The sequence below is a fragment of the Indicator indicator genome, chromosome 10 (assembly GCF_027791375.1).
Source record: "Indicator indicator isolate 239-I01 chromosome 10, UM_Iind_1.1, whole genome shotgun sequence".
Classification (NCBI taxonomy): Eukaryota; Metazoa; Chordata; class Aves; order Piciformes; family Indicatoridae; genus Indicator; species Indicator indicator.
The window spans coordinates 27,508,494-27,523,121 of NC_072019.1; positions in this window are offsets into that span (position 1 = coordinate 27,508,494).

Sequence of the window (14,628 nt, forward strand, 5' to 3'; positions counted from 1 at the left end):
ATTTCCTGCGCAGGGCTGCAGCGAGCTGGCAGAGCCTCATGGAGGAGGTGTAACACGTAGCTCCATTTCCCAACTTCCCTGGCCAGGGGGATGGAGGTTGCTTGTTTTGCTCCAAGTTAGGGAGTCTCCAAGCTTGGGAGTGTGGAGATGTTGCTGCCATCTCTCAGTGCTGCACCAGGGGTGTTCACGTTGCTGCTTGCCTTCAGCGTCTGCTTTGTTCTGTTGCCAGCTTTCTGGTTCTTCATTGTCCTCTTGACAAACCAAGCCAACAGCAGTATTTGCACTTCTTTTCCAGATTTCTCTGCTGAAAAAGACAGCTTCTGTTCATGTGTTGGGAAGCAGAAACTGGATTTGTGTCTAGAGCTGTAAAGCACCTGCAAAGGATGGACTTAAACCAGTGCCTGCCACCTGGCACACTGCAACCAGCACAGCCTAAATCTGACTCACTGGCTCTGTCGTTGTTGCTCTGAGATGGAGCAGTGTGATGGTGGTGGTAATAATGGTGACCAGCTCCAAATTCCACTTCCGATTCCTCCTCCACTCAAGTCAGACTTGTTCAGTGAGTATCTTTATTGTGCTTCAAGCAGACTAATAAAATAGACAAATCAATACTGCCCAGAACCTCAAATGTATTTTCTTCAGTTCAGCTGATTTTCAGTGCAGTTATCTCCAGAAGGATGAGTTTGGTGGCCAGCAGGTCAGAGGAGGTGATTCTGCCCCTCTGCTCTGCTGAGACCCCACCTGCAGTGCTGAGTCCAGCTCTGGAGTCCTCAGCACTGGAGAGACATGGACCTGTTGGAGCAGGGCCAGAGGAGGCCACAGCAATGACCTGAGGGCTGGAAGCCCTCTGCTGTGAGGCCAGGCTGAGAGAGTTGGGGTTGTTCAGCCTGGAGAAGAGAAAGCTTCTGGTAGCCTTTCAGGACTTAGAGGGGATGATGAAAAAGCTGGGGACAGAGTTTCGACCAGGGCCTGTTGTGACAGAACAAGGGGTGATGGTTTGGACTAAAAGAGGGAGATTCAGACTGAAGAGACAGAAGAAATGTTTCACACTGAGGATGGCAAGAGCCTGTTCCAGGTTGCCCAGAGAGGTGGTAGACACCCCATCCCTGGAACCATTCCAGGTTGTTCGGGGCTCTGAGCAACCTGCTCTAGTTGCAGATGTTCTTGCTTAGTGCAGGGGGATTGCACTAGATGAGCTTTAAAGGTCCTTTCAAACCCAAACCAGTCTGTGATTCTGTGGTGCTGGCACAGTTCACAGGTACCCACTTGCTGCCTGGCTGCCTGCCAGTCACAGCACTAGAGCCAGCCAGACTCAGTTAGATACCAGCTCCATCCATATGTAGCTTTTCCTGGGAGATAGATATAGATACAGGTGCAACAGTTGGCTTTTGTAAGGGCAAGTCTAGCACTAACTGGAACTGGAAGAGGATCTGCTGGTGGCTAGGCATGAAGCAGAGCAGCGACTTCAACCAGAGCGATAATTCAATGGTGTATGAGTGGAGATACCACATCTGTCACCATGGCATTTGTCTTTCTGTAATGACACACAACACTCATTCACGTCCCTCATGGTCAGAGTTTGTTTACACACCTCAGGCCATGCCTCTGGTCGTGTCCAGCACCCAAGAGCAGGTGCCCCTGTCTCTTTCAGGAGAACACACATAACACAGCACGTCCATAGTCTTGGACAACTTCCAAAGATCATTCTGCTGCTGCTATTTCTCCTGCCTGTATTTCTGGAGCCTACCTTTCCATGGTCTGTGTCATAAGGCAGCATTATTATGTGGTGTTTGCCATATTCCCTTCATTGTATGGAGAGAGAGAACCGGGTCATGTTTCCAGGAAAGGTTATACTCGTTATTGTATGGAGTCCACCACACAAAAAGGACATGGAATGTTAGAATGGGTCCAGAGGAGGCCACAAAGATGATCAGAGGGCTAGAATACCCCACCCTCCTCTGGACCTGCTCCACCAGGTCCATGTCCTTCCTGTGTTGAGGGCTCCAGAACTGGACACAGTACTGCAGGTGAGGTCTCACCAGAGTAGAGCAGAGTGGCAGAATCACCTCTCTCAACCTGCTGGCCACACTGCTTTTGACGCAACTCAGAAGGCCATTGGCTTTTGGGCTGCAAGTGCACGTGAGAATGTGGTGAGGTGTTGGATGGTGGGAGGGTGGCATCATGTATTGCCTTGTTGTTCTGCACTGGGTGAAATGTCTGTAAAACAAAGCCATGATTTGTTATTAATCACTCTGGGAAGGTGAAGCCACCACGTTTGAGGAAATAGCTTGTGTATGAAACGCACCAACTCAGCACGTAATGGCAGGCACACCTCAGGAACAGCAGCATGGAGCCTCTCACACTGTCCCTGCTGAGCTGTGACCATCTGAACCAGCACTGCCTTTATCAGTCTGCTTCCACGGGAAGGCTGTTGATTCCTCCTCATCCCCTTCCTTTGGGAAGAACCATTTCTTCTCCACTGCTCCAAAATGCTGACCCTAAAGGGCATCTGTGCCTTCAGATCTGTGCCTGCATGCTTTCGTTCAGGCCACACTCTCTTGGTTAAAATAAGTGAGATTCCCAGCTAGAGAAGAAACTGGGACCTGGACAGGATAGAGAGCTGGGCAGAGGGCAACCTCGTGAAGTTCAACAGCAGTAAGCATAGGGTCCTGCAGCTGGGGATCACTAACTCCCCGCACCAGTAGAGGCGGAAGGGTGACCTGCTGGAAAGCAGGTTCTCGTGGGGACAGGCACAAACTGGAACCCAGGAGGTTCCATCTGAACAGAAGGAGAAAATTGTTTATTGTGAAGGTGCCACAGCCCTGGAACAGGTTGTCTAGAGAGGTTGTGGTGTCTCCTTCTCTGGAGAGATTCCAAACCCACATGGACATTGTGACCCTGCTTTAGCAGTGGGGTTGGACTGGATGATTCCAGAAGTCCCTTCTAACTCCCACCATGGGATTCTGTGTTTCTGTGAAAACATCTACCCCTGTATCTTCCTGGTAATGATTCAGACCTCACCTACTCCTCTACCATCCCTTTTCCAATGGCTCTTTGCCTTTTGCTACCATTAGACTAAAACTTCCTGTGCTGCTGCTGCCATTGACTCATTACCTTGAGCCTTCCACCACCATCAACCTCAGGTTGTTCCCAACAGCGAGGACAAAACCAATGGCTGATACCTTCTTGGGTGGAGCAACACAACAATATTGGAATGGGGTCCATGGCTCTGTTGTCTATAAGCCAACACCTCCAACAGGAATCATTTGCTCTCTCCCAGACGTATTTTTAGGCAGGAGGAATCTGAGGCTTGTGCAAATGTTTAAACACTTGTCTCTCTTGAATCATTCAGCATGCTCTGCCTGCTTCTGGAGTTAATTAAAGTGGAGGGCAGTCGATAGAAAGCTCTCATGTTCACCACAGGGAGAAGGCAGCAAACTGTCGGAGGAGCACTGATAACCTCCTGCCCTCTCCACCTCTCCTGCAGCACAAGCCGCCATGCTCTAACTGCTGTGCTTCCTTGGCACCAGAGCACCAAATGTTAACACGTTTGCCTTCCTTTAAGGAGACCACTGTGTGCACAGACAGCACTGGGGACTGATGTGTCCTGAGCTGTGCTTGAGGCTGCAGTGCCTGATTTCACCAGATGCAGAGAACCACCCAAACCAAGGGCTGTTTCCATTCTCAGCAGCATCACCTCTGTTTTCCCCCTCTGTTACGGCTGAATGAGTTTTCTTTTCCAGTGTCAGATTCACATCCTGAGTATCAAAAAGCCCTAGAACAATCAGAGAATTATGGAATTGTCTAGTTGGAAAAGACCTTCAGATCATTGAGTCCAACCATAACCCAACATCTCCCTGTACACAACAGTTACACCATGTCCCTAAGCTCCTCATCCAAACATCTTTTAACTACCTCCAGGCATGGTGACTCCACCATTTCCCTGGCCAGACTGTTCCACTGCCTGGTGACACTTTTGGCAAATACCCAATCTAAACCTCCCCTGATGCAACTTGAGGCCATTTCCTCTCATCCTATCACTTGTCACCTGTGAGAAGAGGCCAGCCCCCACCTGGCTCCAACATCCTTTCAGGGGTTGTAGAGAGCAATGAGGTCTCCACTCAGCCTCCTTTTCTCCACGCTGAACAACCCCAGCTCCCTCAGCCACTCCTCACAGGACTTGTGTTCAAGACCCTTCACCAGCTTCACTGCCCTTCTCTGGTCCCACTCCAGCACCTCAATGTCCTTCTTGTATTGAGGGTCCCAAAATGGAACCCAGGATTCGAGGTGCAGCATCACCAGTGCTGAGTCCAGGGGGATAATCACTTTCCTAGTCCTGCTGGTAACACTATTCCTCATCCAAGCCAAGATGCTGTTGGCCTTCTTAGCCACCCAAGCACACTGTTGGCCCATATTTAGTCAGCTCTTGACCAGTACCCCCAGATCCCTCTCTGCCAAGCTATGTTCAAGCCTATAGTACAGCATGGGGCATTTGTGCTGCTCTCACCCTCTTGAAGTAAATGAGGAACCTGAGATTGGGATAAGAACTTCACTAATGATCTGCAGTATAAGTCTTAGCCACAGCCCTTTGGAGTCAACAGGCATTCTCCTCCAGCAGTGTTTGGTCTCAGAAATCCTGTAACATTAGCCCAACATGAATGCATGTAGGAGATTATGAATCCACACACAGACCCATGTCCTTCTCCTGCTCCTCTTATGAAGAGCAAATTATGTACCAAGTTGAACAGTCTTGATTTTATCACCCATCTGAACACAGACATGAGAGTGGTAACTTTGATACTGTACCACACTGAAACACTCAGTTCCTGAGGAACAGTTTTGTCCTCATTCAGACATCAATTAAAGTCACAGTTTCATAGACTCATAGAATGGTTTGGGTTGGAAGGGACCCCTAAAGGTCATTTCGTCCAACTCCCCTGCAGTGAGATCTTTAACTAGATCTGGTTGCTCAGGCCCCATCAAGTTTGACCTTGGATATCAAAGATGTCTTTCAGGCTCAGGAAAAATCAAAATGAGAAGGGAAAAAAATCCTTCAGCACCTCAGGAAGGAGCTAACTGCAAGTCCCAACAGCATCATTCTGGCCCTGGTTGGGATGGAGTCAACTCTTCCCTTAGGTGCCCATTTGTTGCTGGGCTTTGGATTTGTGGCTAAAGCAGTGTTGACATCACACTGGTGTTTCGGTGCTTACATCACGGCTTGCCCTTTTCTCCTGCTCTGCTCCCCACCAAAGAGCAGTAGATGGGCAAGGAGCTGGGAAGCCAGGACAACCAATACAGAGAGCAATCATCACTGAAAGTGGAAGGGAGGAGGTTTTGGGATGGGACTGGCTGGGTATAGTGGATGGGTGGTTGCCTGTACACAAAGCAGCCTGCAGACCATTATTTGAGGAGCTTTGCAGCTCCACTACTTTAGAATCACTCAGACCAAAAACTTGCAAGCAGAACTGAAGACTGAGCTTGGAATCTGGGTGGTTTGGTTTCCCTCATCTATCCAGTTCTGGCAGTCTCCTGCAACATTTAGCTGCAGCAATGCTGAGGATTTAGTAGAAGCATGACAAAGTTTCCCTTTGTGAATCAAGCTCATGACAAAACAGCAGGGATTATACATGAGCCATCAGCTCAGCTAGCAGCCACCTCCAAAATGGGAGAAATAGTTTAAGCAGAAAGGAGAAATCATAGAATGGTTTGGGTTGGAAGGGACCTCCAAAGGTCATCTAGTCCAACCCCATGGTTGGATCAGGTTGTCCTCTGTTCACACAGTACTCCTGGGGACTGCTTTTCCTGGTAACTTGCACTGAGTGGAACAGGGCCCCTCACCTGGAAACCACAGAATCATCTCAGTTGGAAAGGACCTTAAGGCTGATTGACTCCAGCCTCACCAAGTCCATGACTAAACCATGTCCCTCAGCATCACATCTACACAGCTTTTCAATCCCTTCAGGGATGGGGACTCCACCACAGTCCTGGGCTGCCTGTTCCAGGACTTGACAAGCCATTTGGGGAAGAAATTGTTCCTCATGTCCAACCTAAACCTCCCCTGGTGAAACTTGAGGCTGTTTCCTCTCATTCTACTATCACTTGTTACTTGGGAGAAGAGACATAGGACAAGGGAGTGAGCATGTACTCACAGCTCCACTGAGAGTGGGACTGCAGCTCCAACACATCATTACAATTTTACTCTAAGAAAGTGAAAATCTCACCACAGTTGAGCTGAGGATATTTGTAACAAATGAACAATGCTGAATTCTCATTAAACTCATGAGATTTGGCAGGCAGGCTGCTCTAACTGAGCAGGTTTAGGAGCTGGTGTGCCAAAAGAATATCTCTGCACCTGCAGAAAAATCAAGGGATCACAGAATAGTTTGGGTTGGAAGTGACCTTAAAGACCATCTAGTTCCAGCTCTCCTCCCATGGGCCCTAGGGACACCTTTCAGTAGACCAGGTTGCTCCAGCCTGGCCTTGAACACTTCCAGGGAGGGGGCATCCACAACCTCCCTGGGCAACCTGTTCCAGTGTCTCACCATGTTGCATGGCCAAGCTGGCAACATTCCTGATCACACAAACACTCCACCAGAGTCTTAACTTGATTTTTTTCATTCTACTTTATCAAACATCTCCAGCTCACATTCAGAAATTGCTTAACCCGACTCAGCCTCAAGTGACATTCTGGCACATCTAATATTTGCACATATTAGGACACTGCAATTAGGCTACTTGATTTGTAAAGACGTTTAATCGTGACAGCTTGGAGTAAAGTTCAAGTTCAAGTGCCCTCCATTAGCCAAAGACAAGCTGAATGAGCAGTAGTTAAACCACTCTGATTCATAATGGGCTCTGCTGGACTTTGAGATCACACACAATCACATGGTTGGAAAAGACCTTCAAGATTATCAAGTCCAACCATTACCTAACTCTACCAGGGCCACTACTAGACCATATCCTTGAGCATCAAATGTAGATGGCTATTAGACACCTCCAGGGATGGGGATTCAACCACTGCCCTCGGCAGCCTGTTCCAATTATTGATAAACCTTTTGATATAGTTTATCCTAATGTCCAAGCTAAACCTCCTCTGCCATAACTTGATGCCATTTCCTCTAATCATGCAGCTCTTCCTGATGAGGACTGCGTGCTTGAAATGCTGTTGGGAAGGAGTCTTTTTATTTTAGCACAGCGAAAATGAGGCTTTCTGGTACGAAAGCTTCACACTGAAGAGTAACAGAACTCATCTTGTTTGTAAAAAGGAAAGGCAACACCTTCACCTGGCTTCAAGGCTGAGTGCAAGAAGACAATGGAATTCTTATCCCACTACTGTCAGAAGCTGATAGCAGCCAGCTAGCTTGCTCAGAACAGAAACTTCAGCCCTTACAAAAAACATTTGTGGATGAGAGCCAGGAACAGATCAGCCCTTCTTGTCTGCTGCCTCACAGCCCCAAGGAGTCGTTGCAGGAGCAGAACTGCTGTTCTTCTCATGCAAAACATGGGTGGGAAGGCCACAGCCTCCAGATGGGAAAAGGGACTTTCCTGACAAGAAAGCCTGAGAACCACCAAGTTAGAACAAATCCATCTGGAATGAGAGCTGAAACGTGTCACAAGAAAACTGCTGTGCCTTGGGATCAAACCCATAAAGGACAGAAAAGCTCTCTCAGAAAAGGGATGGTCCTGAGAGACCGGAGTTTGGAGCAGACAGTGCTGTGAAGTGCACGTTGTTTACGTCCTGCTCTAACACGGTTGGTGGGAGGAAGTGCTCCCCTGCCAACAAAGATTTGACAGCTGCATTGTTCATGTGCAGCAATGCTCAAACACAGCGAACCCACCAGTCTGCGTAAGTCTGTCCCAGGATGGCATCAGGAGCAAGCTACAGGAAAAAGAGATGGACTTCATGTCTGCTGAGCTAGACAGGGAGATAAAGGCTCCCAGCAAATCTGATCGGGGAGGTGTTGGTTTCAGGCACCGACAGCGTTTCGGTTCCTGTCCCATGCCAGAGCTCGGAGCTGTGCTTGTTGTAACAGGAAACGAGAATCACAATCTGCAGCCAGAGGCACTTGTCATTTGAACAGCCTCTTTGCTCTCTCTCTCACCAGGATTTGACATGGCCTGCAGTACACAGCAGGCAGCTGTGCTGCACGTCACACTAAGCGAGCCTGGTTGGTCATTAACCCTCAGATCTTGGATTGTAAGCCAGGAACCTTATTCTTAGACCTGGTCGATAACAAACCTTGTATCTGCCTCTGAGCAATTATTTTGCACAGGGAAGACAAAAACTTTGCAGTTTATAGTATGAATCAACACCCTGACTATTCATCAGTGAGCACCCAAAGGCATCCTTGCAGCAGCACCAGGAGGACCTGGCTAAACACCACACTACTTTGGTTGCCATAGTTGAGCTTGATGATCTTAAAGGTCTCTTCCAACCAAAATGATTCTATAATTCTGCCCCCAGCTCCAAATTCCACCATCACCTGACTTTCTCCCAGGAATGGGGACATGTATTTCCTAAGCCCCTGCTGGCTCCTAAAACGACCACAGAAATAGCTAAAGGAGATGAAACCCAGCCCTGGCCAGCCTGCAAGCCTAAAACACTCTCATCCCTAGAATCTCACAGCTCCCCTTCCCTCCTGTTGATTCTGTAACCAAAACGGGAGTGTGGCACAACATAGCAGATAAAGGAGGAGGAGTGTTGCTGTCATACAGCCAAGGACAGCTACAGCTGATCCATGGAGATGACCAGCTTTCCAGGGACCACCTTGGAGATGACCACTTTTTGGGATGAGCGTGTTGGATAAGCAATCCGCCCTAGTGGAAGGTGTCCCTGCCCACGACAGGGGGATTGGAACTAGATGATCTTCAAGGTCCTTTCCAATCCAAAACATGCTATGATTCTGTACTCCTGCCTAGGACAGAGCAACCCTCTCTTTGGGTTTGGCTTTGGAAAGAGGCAGAAAGGAAGCCAAGAGTTGACTCTGCTCAGAATTTAATCTATCTAGAACTTCAACTCTTGATATCAGGATGTCTTTATCATTTGCAGAATTTCTGGCACTGTTAATAGAAGCCTCCTCCAGCAAGACTCCAGCCACTATCACAGCAGCACTAATAACTTCCCCTGTTTAGATGACACATGCTGGCAGAACGTTCCACCAGGGCTGTGCAGCACTGACCCCGTCTGGGCCCACAGACACTGCCAGCAGCACAGTCTGGCAGAAATGTCTTCCAGGGAAGAAGATCAGAGAAATAACACAAACTATCTATTGCCATCTTGCAGCAGACGGCTGTTTGAGCTCATTCCCATCCTTTTTTCCCCTGAAGCAGCGAGCAGCAGCTGGGGCTGGGCAGGAAAGCACAGGGCAAGGCCCTGGAGAGTGATGAATCATCTGGTCCAGAAGGAAGAGTTCTCTAAACACACGGGGTTAGTGACCACACTGAGCAAAAATAAATGGTGGCTGGGAGCTGCTGCATCAGCCCAGCAGCCCGAGGGCAACAGGGGGCGCTGTGGGGACAGGTACTGCACCAACACGGCTGCAGGCCTCCGCTCGTTTCACGCCAGCAGCTCTCACCCTTCCCGGCACAAGCCGGCCCGCGGGGCCCCTCTGCTGGCCTGGCCCAGCACTGCAGCCTGGCCCCACGCCCTGCGCCTCCCGACGCTGCCGGATACACCCGCGCCCTCCCAGCACACTTGAATTCCCAGGAGACAGAAACCACAGAGGGCAGCTTCGGCTAAGAGCAGGTTCCCTGAAGAAAATCGCCCTTTTCTTGGTATTTTAAGGACATGGCCACAGAAATTACCCGGGAAATTTGCAATTTCCCACTGCCAGGGGTGGAGAAGCCCCAAGCAAATCCTGCAAGAGGCTGCACCAGCTGCATTACCAACATCCCACTGCATCATCCAAGTGAAATAACCTATGTCCTACCGTCTATTTCCAGGTATTGAGACATGCAGAAAATGACATAGCCAAGCCTCTGATTTCCCCACCAAGTAAGAAAAAGTACCCCAGATAGCTCTGCTTCCTATACTGCTACTCATGGAAGCCATCTCTCTTTGTTCTGGCACCAAATATTACCTCTCTGCTCTTTATTACTCCACCATGCTGCACAGCACTCTGCTCTCTGAACTAGTTTTGGAAGTTCCCAAATCATAGCATTCCTGGAAAGCCTTCCAAGGTAAAAAATTTGAAGTGTTCAAGATCAGGTTAGATGAGGCTTTGCACAACCTGCTCTAGTGGAAGGTGACTTGAACTAGATGATCCTTCCTAGAACCATTGTGATTGGAAAAGACCTTTCAGATCAAGTCCAACCATCAACACAGCAGCTGCTGAAGGAACTGGGGTTGTTCAGTCTGGATACAAGGAGGCTGGAGCCAGCTGGTGGTTGGTCTCTTCTCCCAAGTCACAAGCAATAGGACAAGAAGAAATGGCCTCAAGTTGTGCCAGAGAAGGCTTCTGTTAGGCATTAAGGAAAATGTCTTCCCTGTAGAGGCTGTCATGCCCTGGAACAGGCTTCCTAGGACAGTGGGGAAGTCCCTAACCCTGGAGGGGTTTCAGAGCCATGGAGATGTGGTGCTGAGGGACATGGTTTAATAGTGACCTGGCAGTGTTGGGTTAACAATTGGGCCTGATAATCTTCAAGGTCTTTTGCAATCAAAATAGTTCTATGAAAGATCACTGCGAAGTCCATCACTAAACCACATCCCTCAGCACCCCATCTCCACTGCTTTTCCATCCCTCCAGGGATGGAGGCTCCACCACAACCCTGAGCAGCCTGCTCCAGGGCTTGACAACCTCTACAGGGAAGACATTTTCCTTAATGTTCAACCTAAGCCTTCCCTGGCACAACTTGGGGCCATTTCTTGTTCTACACCTTGTGGTTTGGGAGAAGAGAGCAACCGCCAGGTGGCTCCAACTTCCTTTCAGGGGGTTGTAGGAGCCAACAGGTCTGCCTGCAGCCTCCTTGTATCCAGGCTGAAGAACCCCAGTTCCCTGAGCTGCTTCTCACAAGCTTTGTGCTCTAGAGCCTTGTGCTCTTATCATCCTATTGCTTGTTACTTAGAGACTGACACCACTTCATCCCAACCTCCTTGCAAGGTCCAACACAAATCATTCTATGAAAACAGCCATTAACAGCCAAACTCTCGATAAATACATTTTATTCAACATTGACTTTTACGCAGAGGGGTACATTTAGGAGTACACTTTACTTCAGCAGGATGCTGCGCAGATCATCAGTCCCCAGGGTGCAGAGAAGGGGTGGTGGGGGGCCTGTGAAGCTCAGATGGCTGCCATCCTTCAGTTATCACAGTACTGTACCTTTACAAGAGACAGCATCAGCACTGTGATAACTGAGCCAGGGCAGCCTGTCAGTCATTATGGCCCCTCCACAGCACTGCCCAGCTTCCTCCATCTCCTCATCCCACACGTGTCCCCAAAACCCTGCATCACCCCCAAAAGATGACCAGCTGCCAGCTGAAAGGCTGATTTAACAGAAGTGGCTTTGCATCTGCGGTTTCAGTCCAAAAAATTATCCAGATAATTAGTGCAATCTTAATGACCACACTGGTTTCCACAGTGCAGCTCTAACTGTTTTTTAAGTAGTTGATGCTTCCGACCCAAACCACCAGTGCTGGATGTAATGGAGCACGGGTGACTAATCATCCTACAGATTCATCACCAGAGAGAATGGGGGCACCCCTCTCTCCCCCTGAAAACCACTGGACCTAGAAAGAAGCATTTGGTTTACGCTACTTAAGTATTGAATGTCATGAACCAGACAGTCAGTGGGTACAATGGCAGAGAGCCAGTGAGTTAATGGAGCCACACCACTTGCCACAGCCGAGGAGTGGCATTGGTAGGAGTGTGACTACGAGGACAACGCCATGCCTGCTGCACCCAGCCAGCCGAGGCTTTCACCAGCTGAGCAGGCTACTGGGTACTGGAATTTTACAGCACCACGAATAACTTAGCTAGGCTTCAATCAGAGTTTGTCACATGAACTTCTGGAGCTGGCATTGCAAACCTCTTCCGATGCCTACTAATGGGAGCAGCGCCCGACACCAGGCAGCTGGCTGGAGTAAGAAGAGAGGCCTAAAGGCTTGAGGTGCTTCAAGGAAGCAGCTGCTCTTCTGGGGTCATAAGATTCAAATAAAATCATGAAATAAACACTTCCACTGCAAAGTTGTTGCCTATAAACTTACATCAACCTTATTTTATCCATTTTTTTGCTAGGTTTTGTTTTTAGTTTCTTAAATCCAGGCACTGCTGAAATCATGGAACTATTTCTACAGCTCCCCATTTTCATTAAAGGAATCAAAGACATTGAGTTCTGAAATGAGTTCAAAACACACAACAGTGTTACACAGGAGAAGTTAATGTGTTACTAAGTTTTTATGAAAACTCCATTTATGATGTAGAGGGACTTCAGCAGTACAAGTTGCTCTCATCTTTCTACCAAGAGGAAGCAGAACCTCTACCAGTGCTGTAACCCTCTTAAATAACTTACCTGGAGAAGAGTATATCCTAAGATGTGATAGAAACTGGTTTTAAAAGAGAAAAAAAAATAAACAACAAAACCAATCCAAAAAACAAACCACTTAACACTCTGCTAGCTCCAGCTATCAAAATGGTGCCTTGCAAGTGTTTAACTCCAGAGGGCAACGGAGAGACAAATCTGAAATACCCGAGGAGAAGCACGCAGTGGAAAAAAAATATTTGTACAGTTTAAACCAAACTCCAAATATACATTACATAAAAAGGGGGACAGTCAACAGATTATGCAATCCTGACGTAAGATGGCACAGATCACTTAAACCTGGTATCCTAAAACTTGCAGAGTTATCACCATTTGTAGATTAATCATTAAAGAAGCCTAAGAAAAAAAACAACAACCTACAACACAACAACAAAAAAAAAAAACTGGTAAAAAAATATTAGACAATTCTGCACACACAAGGCTGAGTTTTGAGAAGGGAGGAAGCTGCATGATTAACAAGCTGCTTGCTCTCACTTCCAGGTGGTTTTACAACAGCATTACTATTGCAGCAGAAAAATTCTACTCATTTCAGTAGAATGCCATAAATGTAGGATTGGGAATCCCACATTCCACAGGCTGAAGTGATGAGGAGATGAGAATTGCTACTTTACAGCTCAAACACGTCTCAAACACTGCTACAAGATTTCACCTCATGCTCCAGCAGTTACTGTTATAATATTTGAAGGTAGCATGACCACCAAGGTGAAGAATTCCTCCCCAACACCCTCTGACACAAAGGCTCTTCAAGTTACAGATATTCTAGAGGGCTGATGCCATTTTCTCCAGAGGATCCATCTCTTAGTCATACAAATATGGTTTGTTTCCTTGCACCTAGCACACACTGGATGATTTGTTTGGCTTCAGACTAAAGATACACAGACTCAACAAAAAGCTGAAGTTGCTTCCCTATTATTACCTGAAGAACCTCCTTTTAAAGCAAACCCCAAGTAGGTTTTGGAGTCCTGCACACATTTTTGTTCTTGTTATTGCTAAGCATTGCATATTTCCACTTTTCTTTTTTTTTTTAAACCTCTAGTTTCCAGTGTTTTATTCCAGCTCTTTCTGCCAGTTCTTGCTTTTGAAAGCCTTCTAAGTTTGTGCCTGACTGGTTTTTAAAACTCCGGTTTCATCTCCTGCCACCTTTGGGGCCGACGATCCTATGTATTTAACTTGTTTTGCATGAACCAAAATTCCTTTAGCATCACACTGATGGAATTCTTGATGTGCCCTGACCACAACCCGCAAGGCTTGTGACTCCCCACCCCAAAACACCGGTCAAGTATCTTCCAGTACTACCAAGCTGCTCTCACCCTGCCTCTGCTGAAGATAATGAAGAGCACAGGTAGCAAACCCCATTTCCATCTCGATTAACACGATTTCAACAAAAATCCGTCCAAATCTGAAGAGGGAAAGAAAATAAACAGTGATGAGGATATGGTGAGCGATTACTGGGCTTCGATGCCGGGGACAGGAGGGTGTGTTTGAGAAAGGCTGTGACAAGAAAGGGTCCCTGGCAGTTCCCCACTGCTTCCCTCCCAACTTTCCCAACGCGGCGCTTCCCCAGGCGCGTTACCGGGGACCCGAGGACAAGCAGCAGCCTTGGCAACACATCCGCGAGATGAAGTGGGACAGGGTAGAATAGGAAACCTCCCCCGCCACCAAATTCTCCACACGCAGCCCTCCCCGCGGCGGGCGGGAGCCCGGCCCAGACCCCTACCTCGCTCCCCTCACCCCAACTCGCCATCCTCCATCCGTGCGGCGCGCTGGAAGCCATCGAGGCAAGGGTCATTAGAGCAGCCCCCACTCATCCCGCGGCCTCAGCGGAGCCCGGCGGACAGCCGCACCCCCGCGACGGCGGCAGGCCCCGCCCGCGTAAACACCGCCGCCCGGAAAATAATAGTGCGCAACGGGAGAGGGGGGGAAGGAGGGAGCGGCAAGCTCCGCGCCGCACCCCGGCCCCATCACCCACCCTCTCCGTCCCCTCACCGCAACCCTCCTTCGGCGGCAACGGCAGCGCTGAGCGAGCCGGGCCGGACCCACCTGCGGGCGCGGCGGGGCCGGGGGCGGCATGACGCAGCACGGGCTGGC